The sequence below is a fragment of the Arachis hypogaea genome, chromosome 4, assembly GCF_003086295.3.
Source record: "Arachis hypogaea cultivar Tifrunner chromosome 4, arahy.Tifrunner.gnm2.J5K5, whole genome shotgun sequence".
NCBI classification, from domain to species: Eukaryota; Viridiplantae; Streptophyta; class Magnoliopsida; order Fabales; family Fabaceae; genus Arachis; species Arachis hypogaea.
This window is the reverse complement of record NC_092039.1, coordinates 71,921,391-71,942,537: the sequence shown is the minus strand read 5'-3', so window position 1 is coordinate 71,942,537 and position 21,147 is coordinate 71,921,391. Positions and strand designations below refer to the sequence as shown.

Below are 21,147 nucleotides of genomic sequence, written 5' to 3'. Positions count from 1 at the left end.
GCCACACTTCTTAAGCCACGCTTTCTTCTCTTTTTCTTTTCTTCACCTACAATTAATCAAAACAACCAATCAAAGTATCACCAAATTCACAAGGTTCATAAATCACTCAAATATCAATTAATTTTAGCTTGAACCTCATGATTTAGCATCAATTAAAGGGTGGTTGATTGATTCAAATAAACCATGCAATTCCACTCTAAATTACTTACTTATAATGCAAGAAAGTGCATAAAAACTAGTGAAACAAGTGAAATTAGCTTGAAAAATAGGCATATGATGACTTGTCATCACAATACCAAACTTAAATCTTGCTTGTCCCCAAGCAAGCATCAAACATAAGAGGGAATGAAATGAAAAAGAGAAGCATGCATATCCTTATTAAGCATATAGTTGAACTTGGTTTATGGAGTTTTTATGCAGACAATGAAAGCTCACTTATTGTTTGCTGATACATAAAAGGTATTCCCTTAAAGGCTTACTAAACTCACTGCTACAAGGCTTCATTTCTGCTTGTTCCCTTGCTAACTTTTTCTTTCTTTGTTTTGCTTAAAAGCTTATTATACATTGAAGGCTTGGTGGCAAATGTTGCAGCAGCCTTTGGCTTCATTTTTGCCCAACATTTCTTCACCACAGACACATGGCTCATCTTTTTCCTCCTAGGATCATTGATGCCCAGCATCTCTTTGGATAACTAAATGCTTTGTATCTAGGTTGCTCTTTATTGTGGGCTTTCAGTTGGCAATCCCAAATCAGTTGATCTAAGTGGCCAAGTTTTGAAATACTCCTCAGAACCTACTTGCCCAAGCATATCCTAGCACAAGAGCACCACAGGCATGTGTCCTAGGGTCCAAGCTATTGGTGCCTAGCCTTATTCTTTGTTTTTTTTTCTTTGCCATTTTTGGCTTTTTCTTCTTCCTTTTCTTTCTATTTTATTTTGTTCTCAAGGGATCATGACTTATATAAGCCTTTATGACAGCAAGCTAGTTCACACTTTAATGAAATTGACATTATGCAGCATTTATTTTATGAGCTATGCATTTAATCAAACACATACCACCACTAACTTCCATTCTAACTTATGCAACATTGGATATTTACTTTCTAATTCAAACATTTCTCTTTTATTCAGGCATATGGGAAATAAAACAACATTCAAAGCTAAGTGATGGATAACAAGTATCATGTGGATAAGCATTCCTGACAAACAATTCCACTTGCAACCAAATAAACACTTCAGCAAGACATACAAGAGTTCCCAAATTAAAATGCTTCTTCAGCAACAAGGATTAAGTGTAGATACAACCTTTTGGGTTGCAGATTTTCATTTTTCCTCTTGTTGTATCCCTTTTTAAGTCATAATGTAATTTGTCTTCAAATGTTGGCTAATTTCCTACATAATTCTCAAAAGTTGCTTGCTTCTCAAGCCCTTAAATGAATGGTTAGTATGCATAAATTGAGTGTGTCTCTTGGATTTATTTTGGTGTGGGAACACCAAACTTAATTCCTTGCCATTACCTCTGATGCAACAAGTTAACCAATTATAGATTCTCTTAGCCTTGCCAAAGGTTATGTAACTATGAACTAGAAAACAGCTAAATGGTTAAATAATTTGTCTGATTGCTTGGAGCTAGCATTAGGCAGAAAGTGAGAACGTGTTTTTAGATCAAATTTTGGTAGAACACCAAACTTAGAATGCTTCATTCTCTCTTAATTTGTATTGGTGTGGAACACCAAACTTAGCTCCTTGCAATACATACCAATCATACAACCTATTTATTGAAAAAGCTTATGAAAAGAAAACTACCTCAGGTTGGGTTGCCTCCCAACAAGCGCTTCTTTACTATCACTAGCTTGAGATTGATCCCATTAGGGTGGTTGATGGCTGAAATGTCGGAGCTTGTCCCCTCTCACTATAAGCCTCCTTCGTGTGCCTTGATGCTCAATTTCAATGTGCTCGAGAGAGAGTACTTGGTTAACAGTGTAGTGATCTTCTGTTCCCAGCTGTTGATATACTAATTGCACCTTGTCACATTTAGAAAATCCTTCAGTTGGGATTTTTTTATTCTTCCACCCTTTGTAAGCCTTCTTCTTGCTTTTCTTCTTTTTTTGTTGATCTTTCTTCCTTGATAGTGGCTTTAGTTGTGATGCCTCCCTTTTTGTTTATCATCCCGGCTTCTTTTTGAATTCCTTCTCCTCCTTGTACCTGCTCATTTTTCTGCTCTACTGTGTTGTTGGTTGCTTGCCTGGGAAAACAGTCACTACTTGTCTTGCTTGTCTCTTCATTGATTTGTGATTCTGGAAACACTTTCAAGGTAATGCTTTCCTCATGCATCCTGAGGGTTAGCTCTCCCTGCTCCATATCTACGATGGCTCTAGCAGTGGCAAAAAATGGTCGACCAAGTATTATGGAATCATTCTCATTTTCTGCTGAATCCAGGATCACAAAGTCTGTAGGAAAGATGAACTTGTCAACCTTAACTAAAAGGTTTTCAATCACCCCTTTGGGATGTACCACTGATTGGTCCACCAATTCCAAGGACATCTGTATTGGCTTCACCTCTCCTATGCCAAGCTTTTTCACTAAAGAGGATGGGATTAGATTTATGCTTGCTCCTAAGTCACACATCCCTTTGTTGATGAATAGACTTCCAATGGTGCAAGGTAGGAAGAAACCTCCAGGATCTTCAAGCTTGGGAGGGAGTCCTTTTCTGATTAGTGCACTGCATTCTTCAGTGAGCATTACAGTCTCCTTCTCACTCCAACTCCTTTTCTTGTTGATGAGCTCCTTTAGGAACTTGGCATATAAGGGCATCTACTCCAATGCCTCAGCCAAAGGGATGTTAATTTCCAATTTCTTGAAAGTCTCCAGGAATTTGTGGAAATGTTGATTCTTGGTTTCTTTGTTGAACCTCTGTGGATATGGCAATGGAGGAGTGAAGGCTTTCTCCTTTTGTTGTTGTCCTTGAATTAATTTCTCCTCTCTCTCTTGTAAATTGGTTGGCTTGTCTTCTTTCTTTTTTTGCTTTTCTGTATTCTTGTTTGGAATCACATCTTGATCATTGGTTTCTTCTGTGTCTGTTGACTTTTCCTTTTCTATTGGCCCTTTGCTGCTCTCCACTTGCTTCTTTGTAGTGTCATTGTTGCTTATTAATGTTCTCCCACTTCTTAACTGCACAGCCTTGCACTCTTCCTTAGGATTGGGAATTGTGTCACTTGGCAAGGAACTTGATGGCTTCTCTATTGCAAATTGTTTAGAGAGCTGGCCAATTTGTCTCTCCACATTCTTTATGGAGGCTTCTTGATTCTTGGATATCATCTCTTGGTGCTTCCACATTTTGTCCATCAAAGTTTCTAGGTTGGTGATTCTTTGAGATTCTGGTGATGCTTGTGGTTGGTTGTGAGATGTGGGTGGTGGATGATAAGCATTTTGGTTGGTGGGCTGGTTATGGGCTGGATAATGGTTAGAGTTAGGGTAAGTGTTTTGTGATTTTCTGAATGAATTTTGGTTGTTATTTTGCTGGTTATTCCTTGAGTTGTTTTGGTTTGTGTTTCTTTGCCATGGCTGTTGGCTTTGGTTATGATTATCTCCCTACCTAAGGTTGGGGTGGTTCTTCCAGGAAGGATTGTAAGTATCACCATAGACCTCATTCTTTCCATAACTTTGGTTATGCATGTACTGTACTTGCTCCTGTTGTTGTTCTTCTTGGCTCTCTTCATTTTGCACCCATGTAGTTGATGATTAGCTTGTATTCACAGCTGCTACTTGAAGACTGTCAATTCTCTTGGTCATCTGCTCAAATTGTTGTTGAATTTGTTATTGTATCATCTTGTTTTGAGCCAAAATGGAGTATACTTCTTCCAGTTCTAGTACTCCCTTCCTCTGTGATGGTTGTCGGGTTCTTTGATGAGCAAAGAAGTATTGGTTGTTGGCCATCATATCTACAAGATTCTGGGCTTCTTCAGCAGTTTTCATCAGTTGTAATGAACCTCCAGCAGAGTGATCTAATGCCTCTTGGGATTTCAATGTTAAGCCTTCATAGAAATTCTGCAGCACATCCCATTCGTTGAATATCTCTGGAGGACACTTTCTGATCAAAGCTTTGTATCTCTCTCATGCTTCATACAAAGATTCAGCATCTAATTGGGTGAATGTCTGCACCTCAGTTTTCAGCCTGATAATCCTTTGGGGTAGGTAGAATTTGGCTAGAAATTTAGTCACCAAATCATCCCAACTAGTGATACTTCCTTGGGGGAAGGTCTCAAGCCATTGTGCAGCCTTGTCTCTCAATGAGAATGGGAACAGCAGAAGCTTGTAAGTTTCAAGATTCACACCATTAAATTTGACAATGTCACAAATCCTCAAGAAGGTGGATAGGTGCTGGTTTGAATCTTCCAATGGGCTTCCTCCAAAGGAACAATTGTTCTGGACAAGTGTAATGAGTTGTGGCTTCAACCCAAAATTGTTTGCATTAACATTGGGAGTGAGAATGCTGCTCCCACAGTGTCTTGGGTTTGCAAATGTGTAAGAAGCTAGAACTCTTCTTTGAGGAGGATTATTGTTGGTCACTCCCCCTGTTGGATTCGAATTTGAGGGATTCCCTTCCATTTTGTGATACTCTTCTTCCTCAGAACCTTCTTCTTCTCCAACAACACTCTTTCCTCTAGCTTCTCTTTTCAACCTCCTGAGAGTTCATTCGTCTTGCTCAGAGAAGTGAGGATTCTCTTTTCTTACCTGTGACATACACACAATCACAAGGAACAAACAGCGGCACTCTTGAAAATTGAGTGCAGTTAGTTGAGACAAAATCTCAAACAGTTAGTGAATTAATCAAAATTAAAGAAAAAGTGCTTTATCTAAACTACCACCTCACTTAATCATTATCAATCTATTTCAATCCCCGACAACGGCGCCAAAAACTTGATGTGTGGAAAACGATCTAACACAAAACTCACCGGCTAGTGTATCGGGTCGTATCAAGTAATAATAACTCACATGAGTGAGGTCGATCCCATAGGGATTGAAGGATTGAGCAATTTTAGTTTAATGGTTGATTTAGTCAAGCAAAAAAGGATTGATTTGAGTGATTCGTAGCAGACAGAAGGTAAATTACATGAATTATAAAGGGGAAAGGGATGAATTGCAGAAATTAAAGAGAACTGAAAGTAAAGTTGCTGAATCTTAAAGAACAAGAAATTAAATGACTGAAACTTAAATTGCAAGAAATGTAAATTGAGGTAACTTAGAGTGCAAGAAATATAGATTGCTTGAATAAAAAAAGGGATTAAGGGACTGGGAATTCAGAATTTAAGCAAGAGAAAGTAAATTGCAACAATTAACAAAGCAAAAGGTGAATTGAAATTAACTAGATCTCAAATAGAAAATAAAATTTGATTGCAGTAGTGGTTCAGTAGAAGAACCAAAAAGAAAATCAGATCTCAGGACTCCAAAGACTAGATAGCAAAGTCTAGATCTCAATTTCCTTCCTAGATCCAAGTTCACAAAGCAATTAAAGAGAAATTGAAGATTGAAGCAGTAAAGGAAATTGAATTCAACTTAATTATGCAGTAGGAAAATCAAAGAGATCTTAAATGGAGATTGAGACAGAAATTCCTCAATTCTTCACACTTAAGACTCAAACAAAATCCAGTAAAGGAAACAAAAAGATCAGAGGAAGAAGAAGTGAATCCTCTCCTCCAATTCTCAAGCTAATGGCAGAAAATAGAAAATGAAAATTGAAAACCAGAAGTTCCAAAAGCAGACAATGAAAAGTGAGCTCTCAAGTTAACAAAAGATGAAAATTCAAAATCCTGTCCTCTCTCTCTAATCCTAACTAACACCTATTTATACACTTTCTATTTTAGATCTAAGAATTTTAAGTGGGCTTGAAAGATGGGTGAAGAATTGAATTAAATTGAATTTTTAAGTGAATTTCAGCCCAAATGTTGCTCCCAAGAGGATGCCCTGCTCTTGTGGAGAGCGAAGCATTGAAGCTTTGTGTGGGGATCCTTGTTGCGTGCCAAGGTTTGTGAGGCAACATGAGATTGCTCTGCTCTTGTGGAGAGCGGAGCAGTGGAGCCTTGCATGTGCATCCTGCCCGTGTCAATGTTGTGCGCGCCAAGCTTCCTGGACCGTGTCATGATGCGCGCACCAAGGGGAATGCTCTGCTCTCCTTGTGAGCAGCGCATTGGAGCTTCCAAGGGGAGTGCCAAGTTCGAATCCCATGGAGTGCATTGCTTGGCTTTTTTTTCTTGGCACCTAATTCACGCATAAGGCTTGGCTTCCTAGAGACCCTTGGTTCGAAACTTGGTGGAGGAAGTTGCTGCATTTTTTTCTTGGGTTCCTTGGCACCAAAGTAGCGCCTAGGCTTTTACTTCCTTGTTTTCCTTGCATTTGAGCGCTGCCCCCCTTCCCTCTTGTGATTGGGTTCGAAACCCATGGGTGGCACTTGGAGATATTTTCTTTCAATTTTCTTCCAAGAGTAGCCCGAAAATAATCTCAAGGAGAGCAGAGCAATGTTTTTGCTCTTCCTTGTTTCTTGGCTTAAATTTGTGCCCCGCTCTCAAGGGGGCAGAGCAATGAAGCTTTGCATGCTTGGTTCATTGTCGTGCTCCCTTGGAGAGCATTGTGCTCTTGGGGAGAGCAATATGGCTTCCCTTCATTGTTGCGCCACACTCTCTTCTTCTTTTGCCACACTATCTTCTTCCTTGGGCCACACTTCTTAAGCCACGCTTTCTTCTCTTTTTCTTTTCTTCACCTACAATTAATCAAAACAACCAATCAAAGTATCATCAAATTCACAAGGTTCATAAATCACTCAAATATCAATTAATTTTAGCTTGAACCTCATGATTTAGCATCAATTAAAGGGTGGTTGATTGATTCAAATAAACCATGCAATTCCACTCTAAATTACTTACTTATAATGCAAGAAAGTGCATAAAAACTAGTGAAACAAGTGAAATTATCTTGAAAAATAGGCATTTGATGACTTGTCATCAAGGAACAACCAAGACTGCATCTGGGCGTTCAACGCCCATTTATGGCGATTGAACGCCAAGCAGGGGGTAGGTAGCTCGAGTTGGAAAAGCTTCAGCAACTGGTGGGTCCCATAGAATCTCCACAACCCCACCTACCCTACACTCTCTTTCCTACTTTTTCTATTCCTTAAAACCCATACCTTACTTTCCCTCTTCCCAATACACACTCTTCCCAAAATCCATCATAACTCCCACCAACCCCACCTACCTCAAATTTAAACGTTTCCCACCCATTCCCCCCCCCCCCCATATCCGAACCCTAACCCTCCCACCCCTATAAATACCCCCTCATACAACCCTTCATACAAACACCTCTTACAAACTCTACTCTCTCACACTCTACCCCTTCCCCCACCATCCTTCTTCCCAATTCCCCACATAAGGCCAAGGCCCCCTCCCTCTCTCTTCTCTATCTAAGTTTTTCTTCTTCTACTCCTCTCTTTTTCTTTTGTTATTTTGCTCTAGGACAAGTAAAACTCTTAAATTTGGTATTGAAAAAGCGTTACTTTTTGTTTTCCATTCACACTCATGAAATCCAAAGTCAGAGAATCCTCTAGAAAGTGGAAAGGAAAAGCCACTACTTCCACTTCCAAACCTTGAAAGACAGAGAGATTCCTCACCAAGGCTCACTAAGACCACTTCTATGATGTGGTGAAGCACAAAAAGGTGATCCCCGAGGTCCCCTTTAGGCTAAAAAAGGATGAGTACCCAAAAATCCAACAAGAAATTTGGAGAAGAGATTAGGAAGTTCTAACCAATCCTATCCCGGAGGTTAGAATATTAATGGTGCAAGAATTTTATGCCAACGTTTAGGTCACGAAAAATCATGATACTAGTGTGAACCCATAGCCCAAGAACTGGCGCACCATGGTGAGAGAGCAACTATTGGGTTTCAGTCCGGAGAGTGTAAGGTTGGCGTTCCAACTGCCTCAGATGCAAGGAGACCCACACTCTTACACTAAAAGGGTTAACTCTGACCAAAGGTTAGAGCAGGTACTCACAGATATCTGCTTGGAGGGAGCCCAATAGAGGCTTGATGCACAAGGCAACCCTACTAACTGAGGAGGCTTGACCTAAAGCCTATAGCTAGAGGATGGTTGGAGCTTATCTAACGCTCCATCATCCCCACAAGTAACCGATCTGAGGTTACCATAGACTTAGCAATAATGATTTATTGCATTATGCTTGGGAATGAGGTGAGGGTACATGAAATGATACCTCAAGAATTGTACAAGATAGCAGACAAATCCTCCACCCAAGCAAGGCTAGCATTCCCTCACCACATATGTCACCTCTGTAATTCAGTTGGAATTGTTATAGAAGGAGAAATTCCCATTGAGGAGGATAAGCCCATCATAAAAAGAAGGATGGAGCATGTTAGAGAGCCTGCACACTCACCATAACAAGAGCTAGTGCAGCCACCTCCACTACAGATCCTTGAGATACTTCAAGGGATGTATTTTCCTTCCCAAAACTATTAGGATCAACTGAATACCTCAATAGGGGAGCTGAGTTCAAACGTGGAGCAGTTAACGGTAGAACATCATGACCACACCACCACCCTCCATGGAATTAGAGAAGATCAGAGGATCATAAGGGAGGAGCAGCAGAAACAGGGGAGAGATGTAGAGGAGATCAAACGCTCTATTGGATTCTCTAGAGGGAGCAGCAGCCGTCGTCATTGAGGTTGTTGAGCCTCATTATCCCTCTATATTTTTCAATTTATGTTCTCCATTTGTACCTCATCTTATTGTCTGATTTCTAAGTCTAGCACATGGTCATATTTAGTTGCATTTTCTTTCGCTTCATTGCCTCTTGGCTATAGATTATCCTATGTATCCATTACCATGCTTAAAAAAATTATTTAAAAAAGAATAATGAAATGCATAAGTTTCGAGTTATATAATAAGATTAGTCTAACTATTTTGATGTGGTGATCTTGCATTTACTTTTTGAATGTATGGATAAAACAATGCATATTTGATGTTGGAGTTAGGTATGTTGGCTCTTGAAAGAATGATGAATTTAGAAAATTATTATTGGTGCTCTGAAAAATCCAATTTATTGATTCTTGAAGTAAGAAAAAGCAGCAAAAAGAAAAAGAAAGAAAAAGCAAAAAGCTCAAAAGAAAAAGCAAAAGAGCATGAATCCAAGGCTTTGAGCATCAATGGTTAGGAGGGCCAAAATTGGTCTAAAAAGTTCAAATGAGCTGCTATCCCTAACTAAATACTTGTGGTGTGATGGTGTCAAGTAAAAAACTTGAGACTGAGCAGTTAAAATCATGATCCAAAGCAAAAGAGTATGTCTAAGAACTCTGGACACCACTGTTTGGGACTTTAAGCAAAGCTAAAGTCGAATCCAAAGGGTTCCCCCAGTTAAGTGTCTGTGGCATTTATGTATCCGGTTGTAATACTGGAAAACAAAGTGCTTAGGGTCACGGCTAGGATAAAAAAGAAGCTGTGTTCAAGAATCAAGAAAAACAAAAAGAAGGAAATCAATAATATCATCCATATTCTAGTTCCAAGGGATGCCAACATTTCTAAGCTTCAAAGGAAAGTGAGATGCTAAAACTGTTCAGAAGTAAAAAGCTAATAGTCCCACTCATCTAATTAGAACTGAGCTTCATTGACAACTCTGAGACTTATTGTATTTTTCTCTTCCATTAGTCCTACTTTGTTTTTGGTTGCTTGAGGACAAGCAATAGTTTAAGTTTGGTGTTGTGATGAGTGGATATTTTATACGCTTTTTGGCATTGTTTTCTAAGTGTTTTCAGTATATTTCATTGAGTTTTAGTTAATTTTAATAAGTTTTAGTGCGAAATTCACTTTTTTGATGCTGCTTTGAGTTTGTATTTTTGTTATGATTTCAGGTTATTTCTGGCTGAAATTGGCAAGTTTTGGCAAAGTCTGATTCAGACGCAAAGAATAGAGTATAAATGATATCAGATTCTGACCTCCATGAATTCAAATGAGCATTTCTGGAGCTACAGAAGTTCAAATGATGCACTCTCAACTGCGTTTTAAAGCTAACTTCCAGGGCTTTTCGGCAATATATAATGGTCTACTACCCATATTGGGAAATGAACGCCTAAATCACCTCCTTCTGGCGTTCAACGCCTCAAAGGGAGCAAGCCCAGGGTTGAATGCCCAAACATAGCATTCAACACCACCAAGGAAGTACAAGGCAGCGTGGACATCCCCTTAATAGGCGTTCAACGCCCATTCCTCAAGCCAGATGCCATGCTCTGCCCGAAACACTCAAACAAAGTGAGCCCAAGAGTGGATTTTCATTATTAGATTAGTATATATAGGAGAAGATCACCTATGTTTAGGATCTTCTGCCTCATCTTCTTCTATTACTTTCGTTTTCTATAAAGCATGAGTCACTAAACCTCCTAGGTTAAGGTTATGAGCTCTGCTGATTCTCATGGATTAATAATATTACTGTTTCCATTTCAATCTATGTTTGATTCCATTCTAAAATGTATTTTTGTTCTTCAATCCTTATGAATCTAGGGTGGAACTAGCGTAATGACCCCTTGTTTTACATGAGTTCTTACGAGTCTCGAGAGGGATAGCATTGAACTACAAGCTTGAGAATATATCTCTTAGATGGCTGATCCACAATCTCATTGGGGACATGGGAATATTTGTTCAGCCGAGATATGGGGCGATTAGGGCTTTTGTGGTATAAGCTAGAATCATAAAGATTCATTCGCTGATCCGGAAGATCTGATTTTGTCTGTGGCATTTTGAGTAGGATCACCACAGATTGAATTGCTAGAGTTTCACCCTCATTCAAATTGAATGACCATTAGCATGGCGTTTGATGTGGATCATAGGAGATTAATGACCATTAGCGTGCCGTTAATCACTTACAGCTTGCCATGGAATGAATCATGCATTATTGGAATAGAAAGTAAGAAAAGTTAATCCGGAAAGATAAGGCATCTCCAAAACCTTAACTGATTTCTCACTATTGTTTCTTAGCTATTTCTTTATTTCTTTCTTGTTTTGTTTATGCACATTCAACAACAAACAATCAACTTTCTATTTGCCTGACTAAGATCTGCAGGATAACCACTGCTTGTTCAGTCCGACAATCCTCGTGGGATCAACCCTCACTCACCTGAAGTGTTACTTGGATGACCCGGTGCACTTGCTAGTTAAGTTATGTGAAGTTCTAAATTTCATGCACCAATAGACACCTAATCTTCCTACAATTAAATAATCATCCATATTCAAACAAGTTTTTAAGAATTCGTTAAGGCCTTCCACAAATAATGATTTCAAACCCCTTATTTGTTCACACTCTATCATACATCCAAAATTTATTTTGAACCATCTGCGCTACAATTCCTTACATTTATCAAAAAATATTTTTCTTTAATTTTATTAAGTGTGTTCTTAAGTATTTTAAAATGTTCAACAGAATTTCTCTTTGAAGGGATAGCGTGCCTGCTGCATGGACAATGCATGTCCACCCTCCAGCATCACATGATCCACGAGAAGTACTGCAGCAATATCACAGAGCATGGGTGCTTTGACCACAAACGCATGGTGGTCGAAAACTATCTCGCAGTAAGCGAGATTGTAGTGTTATTTTCACGTTAATGGTAAGAAGTACAAGTCTCCATACACGCATATATCACACTAATCACAAATAGAAAATTGGTTAATACAGACAGATTTGGTCTTTATTACAAACGAATTTTTTGTTACCGACGGATTTCGTCTTTCTATAAAATCCTCGTCAGAAATTATTACCGATAGCTTTCTTTCCGTCGGTAATTTACCGATAAATTTTTACCAGTTACCGACAGATTTTCTCAATAAATTCTCCCCTCTATTTTCCTAGAACATCAAACTTTCCAACGGATTTTCTGTCGGTAATTAGAGACATATTTCTGACGAATTTTTCGTCGATAATTAGAGACAGATTTTCTGACGGTAATTGGAGCCTTGGAAAACCATTCCAAACTCTAAATATAGACAAAAAATCTGTCAATAAATCTGTCAGTAAAGTAAAATAGAATTTTTTTTTTTAGATTTTTTCATTGCAAAATAAATCTATTTTCATACAAAATAAATACAAATTTAATAAATACAATTTTTTATCTAATTTGTATTCGAATATTTATAATATTACAAAAAATAAATAAATTTATCGTATCATCAAACTAAAAGAAAAATATTATAGACAAGCAAGTCAATATAATTCAAAACATAAATAAAGTGTATTGATTCCGTGCTTGGTACAATTCTCCCATTTGTTTGTGAATATCTACTCCTTCTATAAACTTTGAGCCTAAGCTGGGGTTAGTCATGATTCCTTCAGTTCTTTCTTGTGGTAGAGCAAATGTATTGTCCATCATCCATGGCTCTTCATGTCTTTCTTCTGTAAGAAACCTTGAATCTAACCTATTACCAATCACGATTCCTTCAGTTCTTTCTGGTGGCAGAGAGAATGTCTCAGTAAGCATCCTTGACTTTTCATGCCCTTCTTTTGCAACGAGCATTCATTCTAATCTATGATATTCACTTCTTTCCTTCTCTGACAGGGAGAATTTATTGCCCAGCGTCCTTGGTTCTTCATGCCTTTTTGTGGCAAAAGGCAGACAACAAATGAGCAGATATGGATTTTCTAGGACCTCAATCTTGTTGGTTAGCCATTGAAGTGAAGGGGAATCACCAATTTCGAAGGCAAAGAAGGATCAAATTAAGGAACTTGAGCTATATCGCTGACATATAAACATTAAGTAAATACCCATATCTGGTGTAGTCTGCCTCGCGGAGATAGAAGGATGAATTTATCCTGATGGAAGTTCCCTGTCCTTGCAAAAAATTTGTATAGCACAAGCAATCAGAAGCATATAAATGACCTCATTCTACAAGGAAAAAGGAATGAGTCTGGATCCAATTATCACAATCTAGTCACATAACTGAGTAGTTTCTTTAGTCATGAAGCCAATCCATTAACATTCCGCACTAACGGGATGATAGGTTGGAAGGTAAAAGTTTAATGGAGGAGATCGATAGATAAATTTAGACATCAAACTCACCCATGGAAATTTCAACCTCATTTTTTAAGTTTCCAAACTAACTAACCCTTTGTTAAGGTACGAGTGTTAAATATGGAGGTTAAACTTTTGCAAATTAGCTTTTCTATATAATTATACTTAGGCCTAGTTTTGGGTAAATAACTTAAATAAGTTCTTTTGGAAAAAGAACTTAAATCATAAGAACTTTTATTAATAGCAGCTTATAAATAAGTTATTTTGTGTTTGGATTTTTAGTTATAAAAGTACTTATTTTAAAGTTGTAGCGTTTGAATAAATAACTCAAACAATAAATTTTTTTAAAAAAAAGAGAATGAATATTAAAATAACGATAATAACAAATACTTTCTAATATTGAATGTTGATTTTACATAACCTAATCACTAATATTGTGTATGATATGGTAGATGAAAATAAAAAATAAATATAAAATGTGTGTCAATGTATATTTTGTTGCTATTTTTTATTTTTTTACTCCTATTAGAACTCCCTTCTGCTTTATTGAGGTCAAGAACTTGCTATAATTAACTATGAAAATATAATAGCAAGCTATAAAATCACATGTGAAAAAAATAAAATTAAAACTGAAATTTCAGACCACAGTTAAATACAAATTTAATAATAAAAAATAGAGTGATAAAATGATAAAAAAAATACTTAGAAGAAATAATGTAGTAGGTTGTTCAAATACAAAATTGTCTGAAAATAGTGGTGGATGATCAATACTTCCATCAGATAAAACATTACGTGAAAATGGTGAGGTTTGGAACATTGCGTGAGAATGATGGTGAAAGGTCAGTGCTTCTAGCAGACCTTGCGTGAAAATGGTGGTGAATGGTCAGTATTTTTCAGAGTCAAGAAAGAAAGTATATTTTTTTTGTTTTGAAATTAATTTTTTTTAAGTGGTAGAATGACTTATCGAGAAGGAGAAAAGTCATATATTTCTACTTCTTCAAAAAGCTAAAAATTAACTTTTCGGGAAATTAAAAGCTTTTTTTAAAATGGTGCCAAACACAAATTATGACTTTTTCATAATCCAAAAATCAGAAAAAGTAGCTTCTGCTACTTCCCAAACAGGCTCTTACAAGTCCAAATCCCAAGTCCTAATACCGTAAACCCAATCCATGAAATTTTCTACCCTTGTATGACACATGTATGAGAGCAATTTAGCTCAACTCAACGGTTGGTATATGCTGAGAAATGGAAAACCCATGTTTCTACATAGAGAGAATAAAGGATAAAAAGTTGAGACCAAAACATAGATGATCCCAAACCTTGAGTATGTTACGCAATGTTATGTTGAGATAACAAGTCGAGCGAGTGGGAGCAAATACAGCCACCTGAATTGGGGAAGGTTTTCAAGCAAGCAAGGAAGCAAAAAAAGTAAAAAAGATCAATACAAATCATGAACCAGAAACAAACTCAACATGTGTAGGATGCAGAGAGCCAAGCAAAGAAATTGACCTTTTGGAGGACTACAACTGAACCAACAGTTATATCCTTCCCATATTCACCGTCGGAGGCGGCTTTATGGTGAACCCTGGCACTAATTGTTCTTGTAGGGTCCTAAAATCAAAATTTAGAGACTCAGATATGTGTAGGTAAAGCATGAGTTGAGTTTACGAGAGTAGAGGCAACACCTTGAGGGTGACCATCATGTCTCCAAAACCATTGGGAGTTCACGATTTGATAATAGCTACGATCAGAGGCACTCTCACGACATTGAGATGCTTCTTGATTGAGTTCAAAGGTGTCACAGAATCACTCTCTCTGTCCAGGGAATGAAGGAAATGGAAGGCGGAAAGCCACGCATTCGTGGTGAAATTGTGATCGTTTTCGTGGCTGTTTTGGACGACGCGGCGAATGAATTCTTGTGTGGGAAGAAGGGGCTCTTCCAGAGGAGCACGGGATCTCCGGTGAAAACATAAACAAAATAGTAAAAAAATATCCCAAGATCACTATCAGAATAAATTCAAAAATCCCAAAACATGTACCAATTGCTCTGTCAAGTATAACACCTAAATGTGACCTCAAATCATGAAGGCCGATCGAGGATATGTCTGTGCCATCCACTACAATCCTTCCACCGGCCAGCTCGACAAGGCGAAATAAAGAACTAATAAGACTGGACTTCCCACTTCCTGTCCTGCCAACAATACCAGTCTTGTGTCCTTCAAATGTGCCTGTAATTCCATGGAGTACAAGTGATCCATTAGCCCTGTATCTTATCTGTTTTGAAATGAATAAACCAATAATTTTCTCAATATTATGCTTCTGAATTTAATATGAAGTTTCAGTTACCTGCAAGTTACTAATTCCTACTTTGCCTGCAACTGGTCAATTAACCAGAGGGTGATTTCCTTCTATAACTTCTGTGGCCTCACTTGGTATATACATATATTGATTTATCCTCTCTACAAATACTATATAATTTGCTAAAGTGCATTGAAATTGAATTGAAAATACTAGGGAATTGTTCAGTGAAAGGCCATAAGAGAGTGCCATGCCAATAAATCCTGCAACAATGGACATTTAAATTAAGAAACTTGCAATAAGGTATTTTTATGAACAATTAAGGTTATGTATGATATTTTTTATTCCTCACCGGCGAGGAAAGTCTCAGGTGGAAGCACAACCATGCAAAGTGCTACAGCAGATAGAACATTAGCACTGATTGTTTCTAACCGTTGGATCAACCATTCATTTGAAGTGAAACTATAGAAGAATGGACTAGCATTGACATCAATCAGATCAAGATTCTTCTTGAAAAAGCGACCTTCCTCCTCAAAGGCCCTTATTGTCATAGCTCCAGCATTTACTAACAACACGTAAGTTAGCTTAATCTGAAAACAGAAGAAGTGAGAAAGAAGCAAAGAAGAAAGGAGATTTCGAGGTGCAATTTGTTCTTTACAACTATTTGTCATTGTCATCCTTCCCACCAAAGAGGCTATCTCTATCTTAACGCCATCAAAACCTGCTCCAAAATTCATCCACATTCCAATTTAACAAATTTAATTTTAAGCACAGTTAGTAAAAGAAGATAAATATCTAGGCACCTAAAAGACCAAGTTGTCACTGCAGTGATCATTTAGATACTGCATGAGAAATATAATATAAATTGTTAGCAGTTTAATCTTCTGATGATCAAATTATTAGTTTATGTTGATTTATAACCAATCCATACACTCCAGTGCTTTATGCATGAGATAAATAAAACTAACCCTGCTTTCTTCGTCCTTGGCTATGCTAAGTAAAGTCATTAGAACTTTGGTTCTCAAACGCGATCCAATAGTTTGAGAGTTCTTGCTAAGAACAGTCACTATCAATACCACAATGCCAGCATTCCTGATAACATATCTGCTAGTGGGGTGTTCTTCAGAAACCTTATAAATATTATCCAGCACTCGCTCGACGTGATCAATAGACAATGGTTCCTCAATCAGATGCTGTATTGCAGATTTGACCTGATATTCAATAACCCTGCCAATCAACAATTATATCATAAAGTTAACACACTAGTATCATATGAAACACACAAAACAGCCTACTACCTAGATTCATTACCCTAATGCAAAATGCCAATAAAATTTCAAAGATTTGCAGCTCGTTAGGCATGTGAGACCTAGAACCACTTCTATTAACTTTGGAGGATAAGATTACAATTGCAAGAGAATCAATGTAATCAAGTATCTGCAAGTTGTGCAGCATCCGTGTTTCATGTAACACCTAAAACATCATACATCTCAATGGTTAGCAAGCTCTTTTGAAGCTCAACGTGTTAAGAAACATATGAAGTTCCAAAAAAAGTAAGTATACCTCCACTGATAATAAGGCCATCAAGTTTCAAACTGTTGCATGCAACAAGTGCAGCATTAACTTGTTTTGTTGTCGTAATCTGATTTTTTGTTCGTCCAAGCAAATCATAACCACTAAGAAAATTAACAGTCATAGAATGATAATAAGTGAAAGAGCCTTTGGTCGAAAGCAATGGCCTACTACTAAGTGTTCTACCTGTAACATCCCTTCCAGCAAAATACCTTGCTTAAGTCAGGGCATTTCTACTAGAAAGAACGTTACGTGACATTTTCTAATATTAACTACTTATCTTACTGAGCCTTTGTATTGATTTCGCGTTTCAATTTTAAGAAAATGCCATAAAATTTTGTTTTTATGCATTAAAGACATGTATCAAGGATAAACATTGCAAATAATAATAACAATCACATAAGTATTATTAATAGTAATTCTTATGCATAAGAAGTCATATAAACCCAAATACAACACCTACCCCTCTGTTAAAATAAAACCTCAAGGGACAACAGCGAGGGGATTCTATGAAAGCAATTAAAACCATAAGAAAACCTACTAATCGTTCGCAGCTTCATATTGCGTCTTCAAACCTGTGTCACTGAAAGGGTGGAAAATTTGGGGGTGAGAACCAAACCACATGTTCTCAGTAGAGGTCGAGAATGCCATGAAAGTAAAGAATAAAGCGCAAATAGTTAATTTTATTCAGAGACATCTAAAGGAAAACTAACCTTCTTTAAAAGCATTAGTTAATTATTCAAAATCCTATATCCATATTTTTCTTTATATAAATTTTAAAAGTTTTCCTAGAATGTATGAATGACTAATTTGTTCCAAGCATAGATTCATTAAGTCTATTCTGAACCATCTTAATCTTTCATACTTACTAAACCTCAAACACAACCCAATCACGGCCTTAGGCCCAAGCAATTCAACCAACACACAATTCACCACAATCCAGACAATCAGTTACAAACACAAGTAATGAGGTTCAAACACAATCAAGAGCAATTATATCAAGTATAGCAATTAGCAATTAACAGAATTATTCACTTAGGCAAACCAATTACAATATACACACCCAAACAATGTCACATAGATGCATATGATGAATGTGTCTGGTCCTAGTGCAGGCCATGAGCTCATGTGTTGGTTAGCACCTGCATTCCCGACATTTATCCGGTCACGAGTTCACGATTTCCCGAATACGATTTTCCGTTCAAATAAATGCGCATATAATTATTAGCAGCTCTATTGAGACAGCCTCTGCTTTCTACTCGCAAGAAATATACTCTTGGAAACGGAAAATTACTGTAGGTATCCTAGTTTCCCTACAGAAGCTCTTGGGTTGCTTTAAGCAACAGATAAATAAATATTATCTCTTGGGTTGCATTATGCAACAAATAAGCAGACAATATCTCTTGGGTTGCCTCAAGCAACAAACAAACATCTCTTGGGTTGCGTCAAGCAACAGATAATCATACAATAAGTACTTTGATCTTTCCTTTTTCTTTCATAATTGCAAATACGCAAGCGGGATAAAACCCACGCCCTTGCCAACAATCTCGTATACCAAATAATCTTTTCTTAAAAGAATCATTGAAGTTATTATCATTAAATAAGCCTTAAATATTGATTTTGATTAAGTCCTTATACTTTTATAAAAATTTGGTTATAATCTCCTTTGAAAATAGGACTTAGCCACCCTTACGGGTTCCTTCTTTCTCAATATTTCATCAGCCTCTTTCAGCAATTGCCACAACAATATATTCTCAAAAACATTTGATAATAGTATAGAAATCTATTTCTTAAATTCCATATCCAAAATAATTACCAACACAACTTAGCAGCCTGATTTCCATTTTGTTTTTAAAATATCAAATGAATTCGGAATCACGCAAACTTTATATCCATGCGACCGTCTCGGATTAAGCTTTCTATTAAAGCAAAAATCATAATTTTTTGCTGACTCTAGCTTCGGGAATATAAGCAAAACCGTGACTACTCTGCAGTGTTTTAAATCCAGAAGACAGCAGCAGCATACAACATTCGAAATTTTATATAAAATCCAATATTAAATCCAACCACCTTCAAATTAATGTGGTTAAACATAACTTATCCAAATTTCTTTCTCAATTGGTTCTAGGGTCATACCATTTTTAATGAAAGAGTTACGTAGCTTGGAAGTTAGGTAATTTTCTGCACAATTCTGTTTTACAAATCATTGAACACAACCTCTTCCAAGTCCCATAACTCACTTATTAAAACATGAAAAACCCTGAAATTTGAATCATATATACTAAACATACTCAACTTTCACCTCCAATTGGTTGCATCTCAATATCATTCCAGAATTAAAAATTATAAAGTCTCAAAGTTACTGACTTAGAAAACAAAACCTGACTTTTACTGCATAATACATCTTACTTTAAAAATCCAAATCTTTAAAACCACAACTCTAACAATTCTAAATTTTTATGAAATTAAAGTATTAGGACCAGAGTTTCATTTAAAATTGGTTCCATTTCAAATTTCAAACTGAAGAATTTCCAATAGAGGAAACAAGTTGTTGCTGTGTTAAACGTTCTGCAGAAAAACCAGATTTGACATCCATAATTCAAAAATTCACATAAATCATAAACTTAATGAAAAAATCTCAAATTCACCAGTCCAGCTCCTTATATCCCAAGCTTAATCCAGACTTGGTCCCACGCAATTCCGATCATCATAGAATTAGTTATAGATTTTCAAAGTTTCCAGCTTCGTTTGAAAGTAATGCAGAAAATCAAGTTTTACATTTTAACTTTGAAAAAATCATAACTAGTTCTATTGTTAATTCAAACTTCTCAAAATTAAATTCCAATAACAACTTTTATTATAGTTTACTCAGCCTTTACTCTCATATCATTTCGATCATTATCGAATAACTGATTCACTTCCAAAGTTGTCTTTTAATTTCAAAAATCAGATTTTCAGCAATTAGTTCAGTATTTCAAGATTCAGTCTTCCAATTATTCCTTAAACCCAATTTCAATTAATCACTAAGTCCGTTATAGTAAACCAACTCAACAGCAACAATTTCAATTTGATCCATCAAAGTACAGAAATCACAATAATCTCTCATCAAACAATTCATAATTCAATTTCACAAAAATCAACGAATTCAACCAAAGTCCCAATCAAAATCTCAATCATTCCAATCATAATTTCAGCCACAATTCAACATTCATATAATTAATCAATTACTCGCAGCTATTAAATCTATTTGCAGTTATTCAATAAACTTTGTAGGCATTCTTAAATTAAAATCATTTAAGTTAAACCCCCTCCCTCAATGTCGCAATTAAAAGAAACCGGAGGCGAGATTTCGACGTGATAGCATTAATTCCCACGGAAACAGCAACAGCTCCGACGCCTCTTATAGCAGCTACGTCATTATAAATTGCAATTACAGTGGCTGAAACAGTTTCAAGAAACCCAAGACAAGGACATATACAAAAATCGAATCAGAACAAGCGTGGCAAAGACAGGAAAACGTGTAAATGAACTAGAATCGGAGAAAAGATCAGACCAAAACTATTAGCAATAGCTCTAATATTGTCTCCCGGTGGTGGCAGAGGGCTTTAGTGATGGCTGAGCAATAGGCAGAAATAAATGGAGACATGGCGAGTTGTATGGAACCCCATTAGTAACCCCGGCATCCCTCTTTAGCAACAACAACAATCACAGTTTCGGTAACTAACAAAGAATGGAACGGAAACAAGATAGCAGAAATAGGATAATAGTAGAGTAAAAGTGGAAGTGGAACAAGTTAAAGGAGCACAGGACCTAAACCAAAATAAAGGCTGCAAAGACACCTCCATCAGTGATTCCAGCGTGGAGTACAGTGGTGGTCACGGCAGCTTCCGACGATCCCAGCGACGGCAATGGCAGCGGTGGTGGCCTCCGCCATCCTCCTTCGCGTCTCTCTCTATCTCGTTCTGCTTCTCGACGGTGACAACGCAGGGCAGCGGCAAAGGCGCAAACAGCGCCCCTCCTCCTCTTCTTCGCGGCTGGGACGAGGTCTACAGCAGCAACGGCGGCGCTGGAGGCTTCAGTGATGACCGAAACGGCCCTCTCCTCCTCTCTTCGCCGCGTCTCCTTCCTCTGTCCCTCTTCCCCCTTTTCTGTTTATTCCCCCACCCCCCCCCCCCCTTTTCGAGCTTCCCTTTTGTGAGCATGTGTGTGTGACTAATTTAGGGTAT

The 21,147-nt window shown here is 37.3% G+C and overlaps 1 long non-coding RNA gene across 23 annotated transcripts; it reads right to left on the bottom strand.

Moving 5' to 3' along the window:
- Positions 1 to 12,133: 12,133 nt before the first annotated feature.
- Positions 12,134 to 21,147, bottom strand: LOC112796824 (uncharacterized). 23 transcript variants are annotated; one of them, XR_011881159.1, is made up of 13 exons: positions 20,732 to 21,123; positions 20,475 to 20,608; positions 17,463 to 20,360; positions 16,913 to 17,025; positions 16,661 to 16,822; positions 16,318 to 16,576; positions 15,702 to 16,070; positions 15,398 to 15,612; positions 15,091 to 15,279; positions 14,737 to 15,007; positions 14,561 to 14,662; positions 14,371 to 14,436; positions 12,134 to 12,866 (listed from the first exon to the last, which is right to left on the bottom strand). It is a non-coding gene; the product is annotated as an uncharacterized lncRNA (long non-coding RNA). The 23 variants fall into 23 exon arrangements; XR_011881160.1 differs by having other exon boundaries at positions 15,115 to 15,279; XR_011881149.1 differs by having other exon boundaries at positions 20,475 to 21,147.